The sequence below is a fragment of the Pan troglodytes genome, chromosome 7 (assembly GCF_028858775.2).
Source record: "Pan troglodytes isolate AG18354 chromosome 7, NHGRI_mPanTro3-v2.0_pri, whole genome shotgun sequence".
Taxonomy (NCBI): Eukaryota; Metazoa; Chordata; class Mammalia; order Primates; family Hominidae; genus Pan; species Pan troglodytes.
The window spans coordinates 96,143,639-96,156,138 of NC_072405.2; positions in this window are offsets into that span (position 1 = coordinate 96,143,639).

The window sequence follows — 12,500 nt, forward strand, 5'->3', positions numbered from 1 at the left end:
AATCTATTTTCTGTTGCCTGAGCAATGCACCAGAAATGGTGATGGCTTGAACTAAAGCTCTGTAGGGAAGATGGAGAGAAGGTCATGAATGCCAAAGCTACCAAGGAAGTAACAGCTCTATGATGTGGTGATTGGTTGAATGTGAGGGTTGAAAGAGAGAAAAGTGTCCAGGGCAATGCCCAGATTTCCAGGTTGGGAAGATGAAGGGATGTTAAGGGCATTCCTAAGACAGGAATTCAGGGTGGGGACAGGATTGAAGGCTAAGATAACATAAATCCAACTGTCTATGGGGCATACATTCTCAGGCACCTTAAATGTAGCAAAGTGATTTCACTTAAATTTAAGGTGCCTGAGAATGAATGCCCCATAGGCAGTTGGATTTGTGATGCTAGGCCAAAGGACAGAAGGCTGGATCTGTATTTCAATGTCTCCAGCTTATAAATGGCAGTTGTACTTTAGAGAAGAATGAGAGTAAGGATTAGCTGTGTGATAGTAATGTATGTTGCACATTTTCTCAGTCCAATAAGTAGCTTGAGTGTGGGTGAGCTTCCTCCAAACACCACAATTACTTTAGACCTTGGGATCTTCTGGCTCAGTGTGTTGCTACTATGTTATTTACAAACACAGTCAGTGCTTAGTAGATTCCTATAAATCTGTCTTCATGTTTTTATAAACTCATTGATCAGCAGGAAAAAAATGATTTATCTATTCTATACAGATTTCTATGAATGAAATCACTGGTCTAGGAATAAGAATGTCCAGGTTTTATTCTCATTTTTGCCACAAACTTGTCTGTAGTATAGGAAAAATCCCTTTCCACCCCTTATTGTCAATATCTGCATCTATAAAATTATGGGATAGAACTCCTTCCAGTTGTAATATTTCATACTGTGTATAACTTTCAAAAGGGAAGCGTATCTCTCACTGGAAGTTTTAACCAGTAGTTTATAATTCTTTAAACTGTCCAATGTGCAAAACTCCTCCTAATCCAGTGAAGTCTAATGTGATACAGACTCCTTTCTGCCTAGTAATTTTCTCAGCAAGAAGATTTAATTGTTATGTGGGTTCTGAAAATGAAGATAGGTTAGAATCTGCCTTATACCTCAGATAAACAGTGATCCAAAATAGCATGTTTGCGTAACTAAAGGGGAGAGAATGGACTGAAAATGCAAAACAACTAACTCCTGCAAAGGTGCTGCTTAGAAAATTTTTTTGAGAGAACTTCTGACTCATGTACAATTTATTCATTGATGCTTATTTATTTATTTGTTTGCTTGCTTGGAGAAAAAATAGTTTTGGTGAGAATTTTTACATCTAATAATAAAACCAGAAGACTTACAACAGTGTTTCTTTAAATATCTTTTATTAATTTCCTGTCTGTTTACACTAAAAAAGGAAACTAGAATAGAACTTACGAATTCTTCATCTGTACCCAGAGATTAAATATATAAGGCTCACTGAAAGAGGTTTTTGATGCATATCTAAGAAATATTTGTTTTGTAAATTTAGTCATGGTATGGCTCCATGATATTAAAAATGATTAACTAGGTCAGTTAAAAAAGAATGAAAGAAAAAGAAGAAAGAAAGAAAGAAAGAAAGAAAGAAAGAAAGAAAGAAAGAAAAGAAGAAAAAGAAAGAAAGAAAGAAAGAAAGAAAGAAAGAAAGAAAGAAAGAAAGAAAAAAGATGTTGTCCCAAAAACGTCAACCTCTACCAATTGAAGGCTTTCTTTTTCAATTATGTTCAGTATATTTGAAAATAAGTATAAATAAATATGTTAAATTGATGTCAGTAGTATTTTAAGCAGTCATTTTTAAATACCAAAATGGACATCTTAGATTCCAAAGGGAACAGCTTTTGTTTGACCTAAAGTAAAATGTTATTGAAATCTTTCGTGAGATTTAATTCCATTTCACCTAATTTTAGTCATGATTTTCTAACAATCTAAAACCTGGTATAATTTCTAATACACTTTGTTTGATTAACCCAATTAATTTCATTAACTACTCATGTCTCAGACAAGTGACTTGGCATTTACTCAGCTCATGAATTGTAGTTCAAATGAATATAAACAAACAATAAAACAAACAAAACAAAACACAAAATGTATAATAATGTCAAGAATGAGATAAGATCCACATTTTCTAAGGAAGCCCTCAAGGCCCATCCAAATGGAGCCCTACCAACATTCTCTAGCCTCACTGTTATCTGATCTCCCATTCTTTTTACACTCACCCGCCACCAAATGCCCCTTCTCCTTGCTGTCTGTCACTCTCACACCTCAGCTTGACCATGCTGCCATATTTACAATGTCCTTACCTTTTCTTCATCATTCCTTTCTTAGCTAACTTCTACTCACTCTTTAAGGCTCAGCCTCAGCTCTGTTTCATTTTGAATATCTTCTCTGGCTTGCCTCCATCATCAGCCCCAGTGAGGCAACCACCCTTTCTATGGTTTCCATAGCACCACGTTCATCACTGCACAGTGTGTGAGAGCATGGCTTCTGGGTCAAATTGCCAGTGTTCAAATCCTAGCTCTACCCTTCATTGTCCTGGGTGACTTTGGGCAAGTCACATAATCTCTCTGTGCCCCGAGTTAAGCACCAATGAAATGGGAATAATAATATAGTTATCTTCAAAAGGATATTATTTTATATTAAAAGAGTTTATTTATGTAAAGTTCTTAGAAAACTGCATGCCACATAGTAAGTGCTCAATGCATGTTAGCTACTACTGTGATTATCTCCATCACTGGTCTTACGAAAATATCTGTGAGCTTCTTGAGGCAAGAGAGAATTACTTATTCATCTCTGTTCTTCTGCCTCTAGCATGGTACCTGACGCATAGTACATGCTAGTAAGTGTTTCATAAATGAATGAGTGGTTGAACACAGTCTCTCTATTTTTTTTTTTTTTTTTTTTTTTTTGGTCATTTAGTTTGCAGAGGTGGCTTAGGGTAAGGCTTATATTTGAGAAATGGTAGTAAATTGGAGAAATGAAATAGGCCAATTACATTTTGAGGCAGATCTGGCTTTATACCAAAATATTAAAGACTTCTATGAGATGCTGCCCTTCATACACTTAAATCCATGGCTGTTACCAGAATCCAAATGCCAGGTCTGGCAGAATAAGGAAGGGAATTTAAACTATTCATCCATTATATCAAAGTGAGCCTGTTGCCTCTTCTTACCTCATGCCCAGAAGTCCTATATAAAATCTCTCTTTTTATATACTGTGAAAAGGCATTATTATTATACTTATTGTTAATATTATTAAAAGGTGATTTTAATATTAAATATTAATTAAATTAGTTAATGTGTTATAGTATTTATGAACTGACGATCTAATTAATTTATTAAATTTGATTAGTTTGATATTAATATTAAATATGAAAACGTAGCTCAGAAAGGATATGTTTTAAAAGAAACTAATTTCAAAATCCAGTGAGAATCTGTTGACCTTTTTTATAAACATTCACGTTTGAGTAAAATCTTTCCTGCCTCTTTTCCATTGAATGGCCTGAGTGGAGGTTTAGCAGCAGGAATAAAGGAAAGAATTATGAGCTACAAATATCACTATCTGCTCTTGTGACAGTACAAACAACAAGAATAATCTGTCCTGTGTGTTTTATTCCCATTTAAAAGAAAAAAAATTAGCTTCTATATTCTGCTGGAGCTCTGACAGTCTCATGAATGAACCTTTGTCCTTCCCTGGGTATTGTTTGGTTTGTACATATGCATCCTGGAGCTTTGTAACCAAATATGGAGGGTGTAGTGATCATGAAAATTAACAATAGATGTAAAGACTAGAATCTGACAACACTGACAAAGAACAAAAGACAACATATTATCTATTGTAATTTCTAGATGGGGAAAACAAGACAAAATTGTAGCTTATTAGGATCTAGTCCTCATTGAACTTGGGATTTAAAGTAAAACAAAAACAAACTGTTTGTAAATTATTGTTTGATTTCCTCCTTTATCAGACAAAGAGTTTTAACTTTGGAAGAAAGGCTATGCTGATGACACAGTAAAAATTATAGGTGATTGATCGCCAGTTTGGCAATCCCCAAGTCTACTTGTATACTTTTCTGCTCCTTATCACCCATCTCTTAAACTTCCATTGGGTGTTAAATGGCCTTTTTAAGAGTAACCCCAATGAGACACGGGAACCTATGTCTCCATGCCCCAGATAACCCAAGGGACTAGCTGGAGATTTGGAGAGCTTTACTGGAAATATCAGCCCCAAACCTATGTAGTGCTTTTCAACTCCAAAGAGAGATTTAAAGCCACATATGGAAGCCTCAAGGGAGAGCATGACTTTTGAAGAGCAGAGACTGGCCTCATGAAAGTTTAGAAATGGCCCCTTTAATTCTTTGGCACCTAGATAAGTGAATCAAACAAGGGTTCCCAATCGTCCCTTCAGTTCCCTCTACCTCTCACCACATTGGCCTCCTCCTCTCCACTCTCACCACTACTGTTAAGATTCTCGTGATCTCGTCCAAGAATTATTTTCATATCCCTACTTACTGTGTGACTCTGGGTGACACAGGAATTACTATTAAACAGTTTCCTTCTTTTCACAATGGAGTTAAATTTAGAATCTACCTCAAAGGAGTGATGCCTAGATTAAATTATATAAAAATGCTAAATCTAGCACATAATCAATAAATGTTTGGTAACACAATAGAAATCAATACTTCTAAGGCATAGTTTCCACATCCTTGATTTCATAAGAAGAATGCAAGTTTCAATGTTTTAGATTACCATAAAAGACAGTGATTCGTTTGTTGCTGACACAAACAACATCTATTTTCTCCCAAACAAAAGTTGGATCATGCTGGAGTAGCACAGAAGCACAAGAGAAGCACATGATCCAGTAATTGTGTGGTAAGGAAGATTTTGAGTAGTGACTTCTGGTCATTTGAAGAGCTCTAATCACAGGCTTTAGATGTTCACAGAACAATCATCAAGAGGCCATTTACTGAAAAGGACATCTGTCCTGGAAAATAGAAACTTCATTTATAATATTGTTTCTACTAATGAGGATTATGTCAAGACTGATAAGAGTTTTTATATCTGTTTGCAGAGTTCAAGATTTCAACATTTTAAGATAATCTGAAAAAAATTGGAATGTGCCCCCAGCTGTGTGAGTAACTAAAGATAACAGTAACCAAGTCTCATTGGATGACCCAGTTCAGCTTAAAGCTTCTCTTACAGATGATGCTATATTCTTGAGAGGAGCTTAGAGTGACTGTGTGGTTCACAAACTGTGCAAATCAAAATGTAAATTCTTAGCTTATCTAATAATTGATTTATTGTGTAAGGTACAATAAATGGTTTAACCACTCTGAAATTTATTTTCAAAATAAAATTAACTCTAGATGTATTCCTAACAGATGCAGAGAAACTCACACTAGGATGCCTTGAGGTTTTTGAGATGTTTATTTATCCTTTGTTTCAATAGTGAGAACTAATTAGAATAAAATAAAATTAATGAGAGCTAATTAGAATAAAGATAAGATTGATTATTTCTACTTCCAGTTAAAACTAAAGATGTAGAATCAATTTTATGGAAAAAAAGGTTGCCAAGTTTTACTAAATTCAAGGCTGTTTTTTTCCCTCTATTTGTTTAGGATAAACATAGGCTTCTTCCTGCATGTCAATACAATACTACATTTGGCAAGTGTCTCCTGTTTCCAGATGATCCCGGCAGTTCATTGTTCGGGATATTGATTTTAATTAGCACAAGTGGATCAGCAGCTCTCACTTCAGTTGATCTGAAAATCAACATCTCTAGATGCTTTTCCTCTGCTCTTCCTTCCTTCAGAAGAGGAAACGCAGTTTTTCATGTTTGAAAATCAATAGAATAATTGCAGGCCAATAACTCTATGCCAGCAGAACTCATCTGTGAACAACCGAAAGAAAGAAGCCAAAAGAATGGTTGATTCATTTTTGTTGTAATATACAATTACTTAGAGCGCTGTTCCTATAGAGGAGATCTAGTCAGAAAAGAATTAAATCACTCCTTCCAACAAAATTGCTTATGCAGGTAAATAGAAACCAAAAGTCAGTGTATGATAAAGAAGAAAGCTACCATTTGAGGAAGAAAAGCCCAGGTAGTGGGTCTGAGAAGTTACAAACATTTAGTACTGCCAGCAACATCAGTTGGCTCTCTTGGTAGTTTTCCACGGAGGTTTTACATTCAGGTTTTGCCTACTGACATGACCTGAACTTGCCTTGAATTTCCTTTCACTGAGCACTGGGGATTACATATTTTTCCAAATGCAACGGTCTAAATATTAAGTAAATTTCAAACTTCAGATGAAAATTTTTAGAAGGGTAGGTGGAACCTATTTTGAAGGTCTCTTTTAATCTTCCAATTAATTTCATGAGTTTATTGCTTAGAACTTGAATCCTAGAGATTATCTTGTAAAAAGCTTATAATTTTCTTTCTAGGATAAGAGAATCTCTCAGGAGGCTGAATTTAATAAATTATGTTGTCGAAATGTCATCAATAAGCAAACACCAATTCAATGTCTTTCTAATCAAACTCATAGCAATAGCAGAATGGTGGTTTCTAGGAACAAGAAAAGGTAGGGAGTTGATAAGTAGATGTAAAGTTTCAGTTATGCAGAATGGGCGTGGGAAGAGCTTTTAGAAATCTGTTGCACAAAAATGTGCATATGGTTCTATCCAAGTCTCTGTGTGTGTGTGTGTGTGTGCATATGTGTGTGTAAAAATTTTTTGGTCAGTGACTTAAATGAGGACAGAAATACTATAAACTGACAAACTTACTGAATAAGTGGTCATTGTGATAACATGAAGGCAAAGGAAAAAATACGTTAAAAATGGCTTTAAAGTTATGATAAACAGATCTAACAAGACAAAATGTAATAAACTAAATATTTATCAAATATAAACACATAAACATAAGCAAAATACAAAATATATTTCTATATTTTATGCAATATGGTTATATAATATATAAATAATGTGTAAATGTTATACATTAATAAAATAACATAAAAATAATACATAAATATATAATCAAGCATAAAAATGTAAATATATAAAGACAAAATCCTTCCCATCAACAATCTCAGGTTCAGGATAGATGCTTATGGCTAAGTAGTCCTTATGTGAAAAGCAATCTGATTTTGTAGTTGCCATCAAAACTTATATGAGTACTGTGATGAGGCTGGGCCAATACTTAATGAGCTGAGCTACACACATAAAATTTTAGAGTTCAGAACAAGGAAATAATTTTTTTTTCTCGCACTGAATTATGTACATGCTAGAGGACCACTGAATTTGTATGTACATTTCAGGGAGACATACCTACAAGGATGTTTGGCAAACTTTAATATTAAAAAGACAGAGAAACAGAAAAATGTAGATGATTTGGTGTGAAGAAGTAAGCCTTCAAAATTAAAAGATATACTTGAGAGACTTTCTTAAAGATCACTGGGTTTGTAAATGCTGAGAATTAGATAAATTCCTTTGCAGTTCTATAGAACAGAATGGAAATAAAAAGTATAAAATTATATCAGCAAATAGATGCTATGGTTCTATCTACATCACCAGTTTTGGCGAAGAAGAGGTGCTATGGTTTGAATGTGTCCCCCAAAAAGCATGTTTTTGAAATGTAATCCCCAATGCCACAGGGTTGGGAGGTGTGTTTTTGAAACTTAATCCCCAATGCCACCCTAATGGAAGGTGTTTAGATCAAGAGGACTCCATCCTCATGAAAAGATTAATGCTAACTATAAAAGGGCTTGAGGCTTCAGCTTCTATCTCTTACTCTCCCTTTCCTTCTCTTTGCCCTTCTACCATGTGATGATGCAGCAGGAAGGTCCTTGGTAGATGCCAGCCCCTCAATCTTGGACTTTCCAGCCCCCAGAACCAATAAATCTCTGTTCATTATCAATTATCAAGTCTCAGTTGTTCTGTTGTAGCACCACAAAATGGACTAAGACAAAAAGAAAAGGTTTATGTAAGAGATGTACAGTGCCTGACACCTGAAAGCCACTCAATGCATGGTAGTAGCTATTGTTGTTATTATAATCACTTTGTTTATTTGAGGAAAGCGGGTGAGTATTATCTCTCAGACCCTTCTCATCAATTCTCTTACTTCTCTGAACATAAATTTAATATGATTAAGGCTTCTTCAATTAATTGTTTTTATATATATAATTCTTAAATTCATATTGTATGGCAATGAAGTAGATGAAGACAATTATTTAGAAAGCCAATAAGAATCAAATTTACTGCTGCAACTATGATAATCACAGAACTTTTCCCAATGATATTTGTCCCAAGATACACTGCTCCTTATTCACTTGTCCATTAGAGACTCTAGCTGAAAAGCAATTAATCAGATTTTTTCAGATGAGAAGTTCTATTTTCTTTATTCCTGTATTCCTGAATTTATTTTTGGGAGCTATTTTAGACATTTTAAATTGAAGTTTCTTTATTAAACTAAATACTTAACAAGCCAGCACAAAGCAAATTTGTCATGTTTGTTTATGGAACCTAGTAATACTGGGACTCTGGTGGCTATGTATTTCTGATGGAAAAGATAACTGAACCATTCTACAATTGGGTAGTAAATGATTACAATAGTTTTATCATCCTGTAGTAATTGCCTTGTATTAAAGTGTTTCCTGAGTCATTAAATCTCAAGGATATCTATTTGGTCATGTTTTCTTGTGGTATTTCAAGGCTACTGGTGACTTCTTCAACAGTTGAGAAACTGAACTATGTGTTCATGAAAATACTCCATCATTAAAGTTTATGGTAAGTCTGATAACTATCTAAATAATAAGCAAACTTTAAAAGACACTATCTTTTAATAGTATGATTTATCATCATCCTCATCATTGATATCATCATTATTAAAAGAGAAATAATTATAAATGACCAGAACTTTTCTCATAATTACTATTCAGTTCATACTAATTCCAACCTCAAATTATATCTCTGAAAATCTGTGGGATGTTGTAAGAAGTTAAAACAGTTGCCTATAGCACATAAATGCTCTTCTCTACTTTGCTTTTTTCCTCTATCTCTACATCCTTCCTCCTTGGAGTTTTTTCCTCTCAATTTATTCACTCATTTTTGTCTCCAACATTGCTTTTTCTCTCCAATTTTATGAATGAAAATCCAAAGAAAAGCCTTAGTTTATATCTGAAATATCTACATACAGTATAAAGAGAAACATATTTGCTTTTTGTCCTTAGAGCTCTTAAAATCCTTGGAAATGAAGATTCAGGAAGCTTCCTGGTTGGTGAACATGCCAAAGTTTAGGAGGGTGGTTCCCCCAGAAATAACACAGAAACACTACACCATACCCCCATACCTTGTTCTATGAATCTTTTTCATTTTGCTATTCTTCAGTTGTATCCTTTCCTGAGGTCTGTCAGCCATTCTAATGAAGCATCAGACCTGAGGAGGGAGTTATGGGAACCCCTGATTTAGAGCCAGTTGGTCAGAAGTACATGTGGCCCAAGACTTGGAACTGCTGTTTGAAGGAGAGGCAGCCTTGTGAGACTGAGTCCTTTAACTTGTGTCTGACACTAAATCCAGGTAGATAGTATCAGCATTGAATTGAATTTGTAGACACCCAGTTGATGTCAGAGAATTGGAGAACTGATTGATGTTAGAAAACACCATACTACAGATTTTTTTAAAATTAGCAGGTGATTAGATAACTACCTGTGAAAATTATATCCTTGCTTATTAATAAGGCATTCAAAAGCTACTTACAATTGCATTTTGTATTCTAGGGCTGACTTTTGCTCACTCTTTAAATGACTTAAAAGTAGGACAGGTAGACAATTCTGATGTAATCTTCTTTCTTAAAGACCATTGGATTTGTAAATGCCAACCAAGCAATATTAAGACATTTTATGTAGGGCCAGGCATGGTGGTTCATGCCTTAATCCCAGCACTTTGGGAGGCCAAGGCAGGTGGATCACCTGAGGTCAGGAGTTTGAGATCAGCCTGACCAACATGGAGAAACCTCGTCTCTAAAATTAGCTGGGTATAGTGATGCATTCCTGTAATCCCAGCTACTCAGGAGGCTGAGGCAGAAGAATTGCTTGAACCTGGGAGACGGAGGTTGCATTGAGCCGAGATCACACCATTGCACTCCAGCTTGAGCAACTAGAGCAAAACTCCGTCTCAAAAAAAAAGACATTTTATGTAAATGTATTATAATAGTTATTATATTTCACATATGCAATATGTATTTATTATTGCCCTTGTGGAGAGAAAAATCTCAAATTACAAGTAAAGATTCAATTCTTTACTTGGGGGCAGCACCAGGTAGCAAACTGTATGTCTTAGATAAAATTGAATTAACTGTAAGAGGACTCTGCTTGTTTAAAAAAGGAACATATATATATATATATATATATATATAAATAAAAATTTTAAAACATCTATATGTGGGTGAGAATTACATTATGGATGATTTATTTACACACCAAAACTATATTGGCTTCTTTTATAAAACAATATAAATTTTTTTTCAATAGTCGATAAAACTCAAATGCCTTTAGGGGCCAGACAAATAACAGGCTACAATAGCAACAAGAGAGATAAAATCATAAAGAACAAACATTAAGAAAGTAGTATATATGAAGATTTCAATTATAAATTATCAGTCTATGAAAATAAGAACTGCAAACAAATCATGATCTCTTAGAAAATTTGTTATCCATAATGTACAGTAATAGAAATTATCGTTAATTTTGTTGTTAAATTGAGCAACTTAAAAGAGGGATAAAAACAAGGAAAAGCATTGTACATTGAGAACTACAAATCATTACTGAAAGAAATTAAGAAGTTCATAAATAAGTGGAAATACATCTCCTGTTCATGGATTTGAAGACTTAATATCATTAAGATGTCAATACTACCAAAGCAATTGACAGATTCAGTGCAATCCCTATCAAAATCTCAATGATGTTTCTGCAGAAATAGAAAAATGTAGCCTAAAATTCATATGGAATCACAAGGGACCTTGAATAGCCAAAACAATCTTGAAAAAGAAGAAAAAAGTGAGAGGACTCATACTTCCTGATTTTGAAACATATTACAAGTCTACAGTAATCAAAATAGTGTGATACTAGCATAAAGAGAGATATATAGATGAAACAAAATATAGGACCCAGAAATATACACTCCTATATATGATCAAATGATTTTTCACAAGGGTGCCAAGACCAGTCAATGGGGAAAGGACAGTCTTTTCACAAATGGTGCTGGGAAAACTGTGCATTCACCTGCAAAAGAATGAAGTTGCACCCTTAACTGACATCACATACAAAAATTAATTCAAAGTGGATCAAATACATAAATGTAAGACCTAAAACTATAACACTCTTAGAAGAAAACATAGGGGGAAATTGTCACAACATTGGATTTGGCAATAATTTCTATGACATCAATAGCATATGCAACAAAGAAAAATTAGACAAGTTGGACTTTATGAAAAATTTAAAAATTGTGCATCAAAAGACAGTATCAATAGAGTAAAAACGCAACCCACAATGGGAAAAACTGCAAATCACATATCTGATATGAGATTAATATTCAGAATATAGAGAGAACTCCAAAACTCAACAAGAAAAAATAAACATCCCAATTCAAAAATAAGCAAAGGGCTTGAATAGACATTTCTCCATAGAAATGTACAAGTGGCCAATAAGCACATGAAAAGATGCCCAGCATCACTAATCATTAGGGAACTGCAAATCAAAACTACAATAGGATACCACATTATACCCATTAGAATGGCTACAATTTTAAAAAAAGAAAATAACAAGTGTCGGCAAGAATGTAGAGAAAATGGAATGCTTTTGCTTTGTTGGTAGGAATGTAAAGTGGTGCAGTCCTTCTGAAAAACAATATGCTTACACCCGTAATCCCAGAGCTCTGGGGGCCGAGGTAGGAGGATCACTTGAGCCCAGGAGTTCAAGACTAGCCCGAACTGAACTGTATACTTATAAGTGGTCAAGATGGTAAATTTTATGTTATATGTATTTTATAATAATTTTTAAAATGGGAAAAAAGGAAAATTTTAAAAACAAACCTTTGAATAAAAATTAATCCATAAGTTCATATTGATAAGAAAGAAAGAGAGGGGCAGTAAGGAAAGGAGGAAGGGACAGAGGAAAGAAGGAGGGAAGAAAGAAAGGAAGGAAAGGAGAGAATAAGGGAGGGAGGAGGGTGAGAGGGAGGAAGGAAAGAAAGGTGGAAAGAAAGAAGAAAGTTAATTTCTTTCTTACAGTATGGTGCTGATTAATACAGAGACAGAACAATGAACTTAGAAAATAATCTGTTTACATCCATCATCAGAAAAATGATTTAGGCAAGAATCATTGGTGGATGCTAAATCAAGGTGAGGAAAGGCATTGAACAAGAATCAGGATGTCTACAGTCTCAAAGTATCTCTCACTAATTATTTAATAATGACAGAGGGAAAATAGTAACAATA